The sequence below is a fragment of the Sturnus vulgaris genome, unplaced genomic scaffold (genome assembly GCF_052056855.1).
Source record: "Sturnus vulgaris isolate bStuVul1 unplaced genomic scaffold, bStuVul1.hap1 Scaffold_182, whole genome shotgun sequence".
Taxonomy (NCBI): Eukaryota; Metazoa; Chordata; class Aves; order Passeriformes; family Sturnidae; genus Sturnus; species Sturnus vulgaris.
Window position 1 is genome coordinate 207,968 of NW_028276116.1, and position 12,033 is coordinate 220,000.

Below are 12,033 nucleotides of genomic sequence, written 5' to 3' on the forward strand. Positions count from 1 at the left end.
GTCTACCCAGCCATGAAACGGGCAACAGGTCTACCCACTCAATGCTGCGGACACCAGGTCTACCCAGCCATGAAACGGGCAACAGGTCTACCAAGCTGCGGACACCAGGTCTACCCAGGGCATGCTGCGGACACCAGGTCTACCCACTCAATGCTACGGACAACAGGTCTACCCAGCCATGAAACGGGCAACAGGTCTACCAAGCTGCGGACAACAGGTCTACCCAGGGCATGCTGCGGACACCAGGTCTACCCACGGCTTGCTGCGGACAACAGGTCTACCCAGCTGCGGACACCAGGTCTACCCAGGGCATGAAACGGGCAACAGGTCTACCAAGCTGCGGACACCAGGTCTACCCAGGGCATGCTGCGGACACCAGGTCTACCCACGGCTTGCTGCGGACAACAGGTCTACCCAGCCATGAAACGGGCAACAGGTCTACCAAGCTGCGGACACCAGGTCTACCCAGGGCATGCTGCGGACACCAGGTCTACCCACGGCTTGCTGCGGACACCAGGTCTACCCAGCCATGAAACGGGCAACAGGTCTACCAAGCTGCGGACACCAGGTCTACCCAGGGCATGCTGCGGACACCAGGTCTACCAACTCAATGCTGCGGACAACAGGTCTACCCAGCCATGAAACGGGCAACAGGTCTACCAAGCTGCGGACACCAGGTCTACCCAGGGTATGCAGCGGACACCAGGTCTACCAACTCAATGCTGCGGACAACAGGTCTACCCAGCCATGAAACGGGCAACAGGTCTACCAAGCTGCGGACACCAGGTCTACCCACGGCTTGCTGCGGACACCAGGTCTACCCAGCCATGAAACGGGCAACAGGTCTACCCACTCAATGCTGCGGACAACAGGTCTACCCAGCCATGAAACGGGCAACAGGTCTACCAAGCTGCGGACACCAGGTCTACCCAGGGCATGCTGCGGACAACAGGTCTACCCAGCCATGAAACGGGCAACAGGTCTACCCACGGCTTGCTGCGGACAACAGGTCTACCCAGGCATGAAACGGGCAACAGGTCTACCAAGCTGCGGACACCAGGTCTACCCAGGGCATGCTGCGGACACCAGGTCTACCCAGCCATGAAACGGGCAACAGGTCTACTCACGGCTTGCTGCGGACACCAGGTCTACCCAGCCATGAAACGGGCAACAGGTCTACCAAGCTGCGGACACCAGGTCTACCCAGCCTTGAAACGGGCAACAGGTCTACCAAGCTGCGGACACCAGGTCTACCCAGGGCATGCTGCGGACACCAGGTCTACCCAGCCATGAAACGGGCAACAGGTCTACTCACGGCTTGCTGCGGACACCAGGTCTACCAAGGGCATGCTGCGGACACCAGGTCTACCCAGCCATGAATCGGGCAACAGGTCTACTCACGGCTTGCTGCGGACACCAGGTCTACCCAGCCATGAAACGGGCAACAGGTCTACCAAGCTGCGGACACCAGGTCTACCCAGGGCATGCTGCGGACACCAGGTCTACCCACGGCTTGCTGCGGACAACAGGTCTACCCAGGCATGAATCGGGCAACAGGTCTACCAAGCTGCGGACACCAGGTCTACCCAGGGCATGCTGCGGACACCAGGTCTACCCACGGCTTGCTGCGGACAACAGGTCTACCAACTCAATGCTGCGGACAACAGGTCTACCCAGCCATGAAACGGGCAACAGGTCTACCAAGCTGCGGACACCAGGTCTACCCACGGCTTGCTGCGGACACCAGGTCTACCCAGCCATGAAACGGGCAACAGGTCTACCAAGCTGCGGACACCAGGTCTACCCAGGGCATGCTGCGGACACCAGGTCTACCCAGCCATGAAACGGGCAACAGGTCTACTCACGGCTTGCTGCGGACACCAGGTCTACCCAGCCATGAAACGGGCAACAGGTCTACTCACTCAATGCTGCGGACACCAGGTCTACCCAGCCATGAAACGGGCAACAGGTCTACCAACTCAATGCTGCGGACAACAGGTCTACCCAGCCATGAAACGGGCAACAGGTCTACCAAGCTGCGGACACCAGGTCTACCCACGGCTTGCTGCGGACAACAGGTCTACCCAGGCATGAATCGGGCAACAGGTCTACCAAGCTGCGGACACCAGGTCTACCCACGGCTTGCTGCGGACAACAGGTCTACCCAGCCATGAAACGGGCAACAGGTCTACCAAGCTGCGGACACCAGGTCTACCCACGGCTTGCTGCGGACAACAGGTCTACCCAGCCATGAAACGGGCAACAGGTCTACTCACGGCTTGCTGCGGACACCAGGTCTACCCAGCCATGAATCGGGCAACAGGTCTACCAAGCTGCGGACAACAGGTCTACCCAGCCATGAAACGGGCAACAGGTCTACCAACTCAATGCTGCGGACAACAGGTCTACCCAGCCATGAAACGGGCAACAGGTCTACCAAGCTGCGGACACCAGGTCTACCCAGGGTATGCAGCGGACACCAGGTCTACCAACTCAATGCTGCGGACAACAGGTCTACCCAGCCATGAAACGGGCAACAGGTCTACCAAGCTGCGGACACCAGGTCTACCCACGGCTTGCTGCGGACACCAGGTCTACCCAGCCATGAAACGGGCAACAGGTCTACCCACTCAATGCTGCGGACAACAGGTCTACCCAGCCATGAAACGGGCAACAGGTCTACCAAGCTGCGGACACCAGGTCTACCCAGGGCATGCTGCGGACAACAGGTCTACCCAGCCATGAAACGGGCAACCGGTCTACTCACGGCTTGCTGCGGACAACAGGTCTACCCAGCCATGAAACGGGCAACAGGTCTACCAAGCTGCGGACACCAGGTCTACCCAGGGCATGCTGCGGACACCAGGTCTACCCAGCCATGAAACGGGCAACAGGTCTACCAAGCTGCGGACAACAGGTCTACCCAGCCATGAAACGGGCAACAGGTCTACCAAGCTGCGGACACCAGGTCTACCCAGCCTTGAAACGGGCAACAGGTCTACCAAGCTGCGGACACCAGGTCTACCCAGGGCATGCTGCGGACACCAGGTCTACCCAGCCATGAAACGGGCAACAGGTCTACTCACGGCTTGCTGCGGACACCAGGTCTACCCAGCCATGAAACGGGCAATAGGTCTACCAAGCTGCGGACACCAGGTCTACCCAGGGCATGCTGCGGACAACAGGTCTACCCAGCCATGAATCGGGCAACAGGTCTACTCACGGCTTGCTGCGGACACCAGGTCTACCCAGCCATGAAACGGGCAACAGGTCTACCAAGCTGCGGACACCAGGTCTACCCAGGGCATGCTGCGGACACCAGGTCTACCCACGGCTTGCTGCGGACACCAGGTCTACCCAGGCATGAATCGGGCAACAGGTCTACCAAGCTGCGGACACCAGGTCTACCCAGGGCATGCTGCGGACACCAGGTCTACCCACGGCTTGCTGCGGACAACAGGTCTACCAACTCAATGCTGCGGACAACAGGTCTACCCAGCCATGAAACGGGCAACAGGTCTACCAAGCTGCGGACACCAGGTCTACCCACGGCTTGCTGCGGACAACAGGTCTACCCAGCCATGAAACGGGCAACAGGTCTACCAAGCTGCGGACACCAGGTCTACCCAGGGCATGCTGCGGACACCAGGTCTACCCAGCCATGAAACGGGCAACAGGTCTACTCACGGCTTGCTGCGGACACCAGGTCTACCCAGCCATGAAACGGGCAACAGGTCTACTCACTCAATGCTGCGGACACCAGGTCTACCCACGGCTTGCTGCGGACAACAGGTCTACCCAGCCATGAAACGGGCAACAGGTCTACCAAGCTGCGGACACCAGGTCTACCCAGGGCATGCTGCGGACACCAGGTCTACCCACGGCTTGCTGCGGACAACAGGTCTACCAACTCAATGCTGCGGACAACAGGTCTACCCAGCCATGAAACGGGCAACAGGTCTACCAAGCTGCGGACACCAGGTCTACCCAGGGCATGCTGCGGACACCAGGTCTACCCAGCCATGAAACGGGCAACAGGTCTACTCACGGCTTGCTGCGGACACCAGGTCTACCCAGCCATGAAACGGGCAACAGGTCTACTCACTCAATGCTGCGGACACCAGGTCTACCCAGCCATGAAACGGGCAACAGGTCTACCAACTCAATGCTGCGGACAACAGGTCTACCCAGCCATGAAACGGGCAACAGGTCTACCAAGCTGCGGACACCAGGTCTACCCACGGCTTGCTGCGGACAACAGGTCTACCCAGGCATGAATCGGGCAACAGGTCTACCAAGCTGCGGACACCAGGTCTACCCACGGCTTGCTGCGGACAACAGGTCTACCCAGCCATGAAACGGGCAACAGGTCTACCAAGCTGCGGACACCAGGTCTACCCAGGGCATGCTGCGGACACCAGGTCTACCCAGCCATGAAACGGGCAACAGGTCTACCAAGCTGCGGACACCAGGTCTACCCAGGGCATGCTGCGGACACCAGGTCTACCCAGCCATGAAACGGGCAACAGGTCTACCAAGCTGCGGACACCAGGTCTACCCACGGCTTGCTGCGGACAACAGGTCTACCCAGCCATGAAACGGGCAACAGGTCTACTCACGGCTTGCTGCGGACACCAGGTCTACCCAGCCATGAATCGGGCAACAGGTCTACCAAGCTGCGGACAACAGGTCTACCCAGCCATGAAACGGGCAACAGGTCTACCAACTCAATGCTGCGGACAACAGGTCTACCCAGCCATGAAACGGGCAACAGGTCTACCAAGCTGCGGACACCAGGTCTACCCAGGGCATGCTGCGGACACCAGGTCTACGCAGCCATGAAACGGGCAACAGGTCTACCAAGCTGCGGACACCAGGTCTACCCACGGCTTGCTGCGGACAACAGGTCTACCCAGCCATGAAACGGGCAACAGGTCTACTCACGGCTTGCTGCGGACACCAGGTCTACCCAGCCATGAATCGGGCAACAGGTCTACCAAGCTGCGGACAACAGGTCTACCCAGCCATGAAACGGGCAACAGGTCTACCAACTCAATGCTGCGGACAACAGGTCTACCCAGCCATGAAACGGGCAACAGGTCTACCAAGCTGCGGACACCAGGTCTACCCAGGGTATGCAGCGGACACCAGGTCTACCAACTCAATGCTGCGGACACCAGGTCTACCCAGCCATGAAACGGGCAACAGGTCTACCAAGCTGCGGACACCAGGTCTACCCACGGCTTGCTGCGGACAACAGGTCTACCCAGCCATGAAACGGGCAACAGGTCTACTCACGGCTTGCTGCGGACACCAGGTCTACCCAGCCATGAAACGGGCAACAGGTCTACCAAGCTGCGGACACCAGGTCTACCCAGGGCATGCTGCGGACACCAGGTCTACCCAGCCATGAAACGGGCAACAGGTCTACTCACGGCTTGCTGCGGACACCAGGTCTACCCAGCCATGAATCGGGCAACAGGTCTACCAAGCTGCGGACAACAGGTCTACCCAGCCATGAAACGGGCAACAGGTCTACCAACTCAATGCTGCGGACAACAGGTCTACCCAGCCATGAAACGGGCAACAGGTCTACCAAGCTGCGGACACCAGGTCTACCCAGGGTATGCAGCGGACACCAGGTCTACCAACTCAATGCTGCGGACAACAGGTCTACCCAGGCATGAATCGGGCAACAGGTCTACCAAGCTGCGGACACCAGGTCTACCCACGGCTTGCTGCGGACACCAGGTCTACCCAGCCATGAAACGGGCAACAGGTCTACCCACTCAATGCTGCGGACAACAGGTCTACCCAGCCATGAAACGGGCAACAGGTCTACCAAGCTGCGGACACCAGGTCTACCCAGGGCATGCTGCGGACACCAGGTCTACCCAGCCATGAAACGGGCAACAGGTCTACCAAGCTGCGGACACCAGGTCTACCCAGGGCATGCTGCGGACACCAGGTCTACCCAGCCATGAAACGGGCAACAGGTCTACTCACGGCTTGCTGCGGACACCAGGTCTACCCCGCCATGAAACGGGCAACAGGTCTACCAAGCTGCGGACAACAGGTCTACCCAGCCATGAAACGGGCAACAGGTCTACCAAGCTGCGGACACCAGGTCTACCCAGGGCATGCTGCGGACACCAGGTCTACCAACTCAATGCTGCGGACAACAGGTCTACCCAGCCATGAAACGGGCAACAGGTCTACCAAGCTGCGGACACCAGGTCTACCCAGGGCATGCTGCGGACACCAGGTCTACCAACTCAATGCTGCGGACAACAGGTCTACCCAGCCATGAAACGGGCAACAGGTCTACCAAGCTGCGGACACCAGGTCTACCCAGGGCATGCTGCGGACACCAGGTCTACCAACTCAATGCTGCGGACAACAGGTCTACCCAGCCATGAATCGGGCAACAGGTCTACCAAGCTGCGGACACCAGGTCTACCCAGGGCATGCTGCGGACACCAGGTCTACCCAGCCATGAAACGGGCAACAGGTCTACTCACGGCTTGCTGCGGACACCAGGTCTACCCAGCCATGAAACGGGCAACAGGTCTACCAAGCTGCGGACAACAGGTCTACCCAGCCATGAAACGGGCAACAGGTCTACCCACTCAATGCTGCGGACACCAGGTCTACCCAGGGCATGCTGCGGACACCAGGTCTACCAACTCAATGCTGCGGACAACAGGTCTACCCAGGCATGAATCGGGCAACAGGTCTACCAGGCTGCGGACACCAGGTCTACCCACGGCTTGCTGCGGACACCAGGTCTACCCAGCCATGAAACGGGCAACAGGTCAACCAAGCTGCGGACACCAGGTCTACCCAGGGCATGCTGCGGACACCAGGTCTACCCAGCCATGAAACGGGCAACAGGTCTACTCACGGCTTGCTGCGGACACCAGGTCTACCCAGGCATGAATCGGGCAACAGGTCTACCAAGCTGCGGACACCAGGTCTACCCAGGGCATGCTGCGGACACCAGGTCTACCCAGCCATGAAACGGGCAACAGGTCTACTCACGGCTTGCTGCGGACACCAGGTCTACCCAGCCATGAAACGGGCAACAGGTCTACCAAGCTGCGGACACCAGGTCTACCCAGGGCATGCTGCGGACACCAGGTCTACCAACTCAATGCTGCGGACAACAGGTCTACCCAGCCATGAAACGGGCAACAGGTCTACCAAGCTGCGGACACCAGGTCTACCCAGGGCATGCTGCGGACACCAGGTCTACCAACTCAATGCTGCGGACAACAGGTCTACCCAGCCATGAATCGGGCAACAGGTCTACCAAGCTGCGGACACCAGGTCTACCCAGGGCATGCTGCGGACACCAGGTCTACCCAGCCATGAAACGGGCAACAGGTCTACCAAGCTGCGGACACCAGGTCTACCCAGGGCATGCTGCGGACACCAGGTCTACCCAGCCATGAAACGGGCAACAGGTCTACTCACGGCTTGCTGCGGACACCAGGTCTACCCAGCCATGAAACGGGCAACAGGTCTACCAAGCTGCGGACACCAGGTCTACCCAGGGCATGCTGCGGACACCAGGTCTACCCAGCCATGAAACGGGCAACAGGTCTACTCACGGCTTGCTGCGGACACCAGGTCTACCCAGCCATGAAACGGGCAACAGGTCTACCAAGCTGCGGACACCAGGTCTACCCAGGGCATGCTGCGGACACCAGGTCTACCAACTCAATGCTGCGGACAACAGGTCTACCCAGCCATGAAACGGGCAACAGGTCTACCAAGCTGCGGACACCAGGTCTACCCAGGGCATGCTGCGGACACCAGGTCTACCAACTCAATGCTGCGGACAACAGGTCTACCCAGCCATGAATCGGGCAACAGGTCTACCAAGCTGCGGGCACCAGGTCTACCCACGGCTTGCTGCGGACAACAGGTCTACCCAGCCATGAAACGGGCAACAGGTCTACCAAGCTGCGGACACCAGGTCTACCCAGGGCATGCTGCGGACACCAGGTCTACCCAGCTATGAAACGGGCAACAGGTCTACTCACGGCTTGCTGCGGACACCAGGTCTACCCAGCCATGAAACGGGCAACAGGTCTACCAAGCTGCGGACACCAGGTCTACCCAGGGCATGCTGCGGACACCAGGTCTACCCAGCCATGAAACGGGCAACAGGTCTACTCACGGCTTGCTGCGGACACCAGGTCTACCCAGCCATGAAACGGGCAACAGGTCTACCAAGCTGCGGACACCAGGTCTACCCAGGGCATGCTGCGGACACCAGGTCTACCCAGCCATGAAACGGGCAACAGGTCTACCAAGCTGCGGACACCAGGTCTACCCAGGGCATGCTGCGGACACCAGGTCTACCCACGGCTTGCTGCGGACAACAGGTCTACCCAGGGCATGAATCGGGCAACAGGTCTACCAAGCTGCGGACACCAGGTCTACCCAGGGCATGCTGCGGACACCAGGTCTACCCACGGCTTGCTGCGGACAACCGGTCTACCCACGGCTTGCTGCGGACAACAGGTCTACCCACTCCAAGCTGCGGACACCAGGTCTAACTACTCCATTACGCGGACAACAGGTCTACCCACTCCATGCGGCGGACAACATGTCTACCCGCTCCATGCTGCGGACACCAGGTCTGCCCACGCCGTGATGCGGACCACAGGTCTACCTTCGCCATGCTGCACGCAGCCCGGGTCGCACCGGAGCTAGGTAGACCCGGTCGCCGCGGCCGTCGCAGCGCCCTCGCCCTCGACGGCGGACCCACGCCGCCGGTCCCGGAGGCGGGTAGACCTGGTCGCCGCGGCCACGGCGGCCGCCCATCCCGGAGCCCAGTAGACCTGGCCGCCGCGGGACCGGCCAAGTTTCCCGGAGTCGTGTAGACCTGGTCGTCGCGGCCACGGCCGCCGCCGCTGCGCCTTCGCCGGCGACGGCGGTCCCACGCCACCGGCCCCGGAGCCGCGTCGACCTGGCCGCCGCGGGACGGGCCACGTTTCGCGGATCCGGGTAGACGAGGCATCCTTGTACCATCTCGGAGCCGGGGAAACCCCACAGCCTCTTAACGCTCCGGAGCCCAAGTGCTCCAGCAGCCTTGCCCCGCCCGGCAGAATCGATTTCAAGACCAAGACATATTTTCGACAACATTTTATTTCATCATTTCATTTCATTTCTTTTCATTTCATTTTATTATTTTATTTTATTTCGTTTTGTTTTGTTTTGTTTTGTTTTGATTTGATTTGATTTGTTTCATTTCCTCTTTGCCTTTTTTGAATGATTGCCTCTTCTATTTACTCGGAAAGAAAATCTTTTCCGGAAAACAAAACTCTTGCCAAATCTTATTTGTGATCCCTTTGGGCCCACAGCCGAGCTGACGGAGGGCCTGTGCCCGGTTCTCGCCCTGCTGACACACTGACCCCCCCAAACGGCGTCCTCCCTACCCCACGCCTCCTCCCCCGTCCCCCAGAGACCCTACCTACAGAGCCCCCCCCCCCACAAAACAGAACCTCACGGGCCGCAGCACAGCCAGGGGAAGCACGTACGTGCAGCGAAACTCGGCCCAAAGCCGCCGCGCCCTGGCACAACTCGCCCTGCCCCTTCCCGCCCCACGGAGGCGGCTGCATCGAGGCGACCGGCGCCGCCGTCGGCAAGCGGGTGGCCGCTTTCGGGCCGGTTCTTCCGCGGAAGGTCTGCAGAGCTCTTGGGGCCTCGGCGCGGGTTTGGGGGGCCGTGAGGGCTCGCTGTCGAGGCGCCCGGGGCCGGCACGAAGCCGCCTGCCCTCTCCCTGTCCCTGCCCCGTCTTCCGCAGCCACCCATTAACGCTGGGGGCGAGCCCGCCCTCCGCCATCAACCTCCCATGCAGCGCTTTCAGACTTTCCCCGCCCCTGCCCATTGTCGGCTGGGGGCGCCCTGCCCCCCGCCGTCAGCCTCCCTGGCAGCGCTTTCAGACTCTCTCGGGCCCCTGCCCATTGTCGGCTGGGGGCGCCCCGCCCCCCGCCCTCAGCCTCCCTGGCAGCGCTTTCAGACTGCCTCGGGCCCCTGCCCATTGTCGGCTGGGGGCGCCCCGCCCCCCGCCCTCAGCCTCCCTGGCAGCGCTTTCAGACTGCCTCGGGCCCTGCCCATTGTCGGTTGGGGGCGACCCCGCCCTCCGCCATCAGCCTCCCTGGCAGCACTTTCAGCCTCTTCCTGCCCCCGCCCACGGTCCCACCGGGCAGTTTACACGGCGGCGGCGGGAGGCTGATGCCGAGGTCGGCAGGCGGAGAGCCTGGTGCACAAGCAGGGATGGCGGCGGGATGATTGGCGCCGTCTGTCCCTGGTCAAAGAAGCTCTCTGTTCAGCTTTCTCGGAGCCTTTTGCTTTGGTGGCGTTCCTTCCTCCTCCGCCCCGGCGCCGCTCAAGCCTGCGGCAGGGCGGCAGCGCGGCGGGCGGGCGGCCGGGGGGAGGGGGGAGGGGGGGGGGAGGGAGGGAGCGCGCGAGCGAGCGAGCGAGCGCGCTGCAGAAATGAAGCCCGGAGCAGGGCCGCGGTCCATTCGAGCACGGGGAGGGGGCGCGACAACGCTGCCTGCTCCTGTCGGGGAGCGCTTGGGGAAGTGGGGTGCCGGCACCATGACGGCGGAGCGGACAGGGGCCGCGGCTGGGGAAGAGGCCGGCGGAGCTCGCCAGTGGATGCTGGCGCACGGAGCCGGCAGGGACACCTGGGCACGGCTGGGACCGAAAGTCGCCCGCCTTCACGCCCCGCCTTTCGCCGGGGGGAAGAAGACGCGAGAGCAGGGCTGCCTGCTGGGCTGCCAGTGCCCGCGGTCATGCCGGACGTGCAGGCCGACCGCCGAAGGCGTGCTCGCCGCTGCAGAGACGACAAGGGGGCCGCGCGTCCGATGGAAGAGACGGGGCGCCATCGCGCGGCGGCCGGGCTGCAAGGCCGGCCGACGGTAACAGGACTACCACGCCGCGGGCGGCCAGAGACAAAGACCGGCCGAGGGCAACAGGTCTACCCAGCATTAGGCCGGCCGGTACCAGGGCCGGCCGAGGGCAACAGTTCTACCCAGCATTAGGCCAGCCGGAAAGACGGCCGGCAGAGGGCAACAGGTCTACCCAGCATTCGGCCGTCAGGTACAAAGGCCGGCCGAGGGCAACAGGTCTACCCAGCATTCGGCTGGCCGGTAACACGGCGGGCCGAGGGCAACAGGTCTACCCAGCATTAGGCCGGCCGGTAACACTGCCGGCCGAGGGCAACAGGTCTACCCAGCATTCGGCCGCCACGTCCAAAGGCCGGCCGAGGGCAACAGGTCTACCCAGCATTCGGCCGCCACGTCCAAAGGCCGGCCGAGGGCAACAGGTCTACCCAGCATTAGGCCGCCACGTCCAAAGGCCGGCCGAGGGCAACAGGTCTACCCAGCATTCGGCCGCCACGTACAAAGGCCGGCCGAGGGCAACAGGTCTACCCAGCATTCGGCCGCCACGTCCAAAGGCCGGCCGAGGGCAACAGGTCTACCCAGCATTCGGCCGCCACGTCCAAAGGCCGGCCGAGGGCAACAGGTCTACCCAGCATTCGGCCGCCACGTCCAAAGGCCGGCCGAGGGCAACAGGTCTACCCAGCATTCGGCCGCCACGTCCAAAGGCCGGCCGAGGGCAACAGGTCTACCCAGCATTAGGCCGCCACGTCCAAAGGCCGGCCGAGGGCAACAGGTCTACCCAGCATTAGGCCGGCCGGCAGAGGGCAACAGGTCTACCCAGCATTCGGCCGTCAGGTACAAAGGCCGGCCGAGGGCAACAGGTCTACCCAGCATTCGGCCGCCACGTCCAAAGGCCGGCCGAGGGCAACAGGTCTACCCAGCATTCGGCCGTCAGGTACAAAGGCCGGCCGAGGGCAACAGGTCTACCCAGCATTCGGCTGGCCGGTAACACGGCGGGCCGAGGGCAACAGGTCTACCCAGCATTAGGCCGGCCGGTAACACTGCCGGCCGAGGGCAACAGGTCTACCCAGCATTAGGCCGCCACGTCCAAAGGCCGGCCGAGGGCAACAGG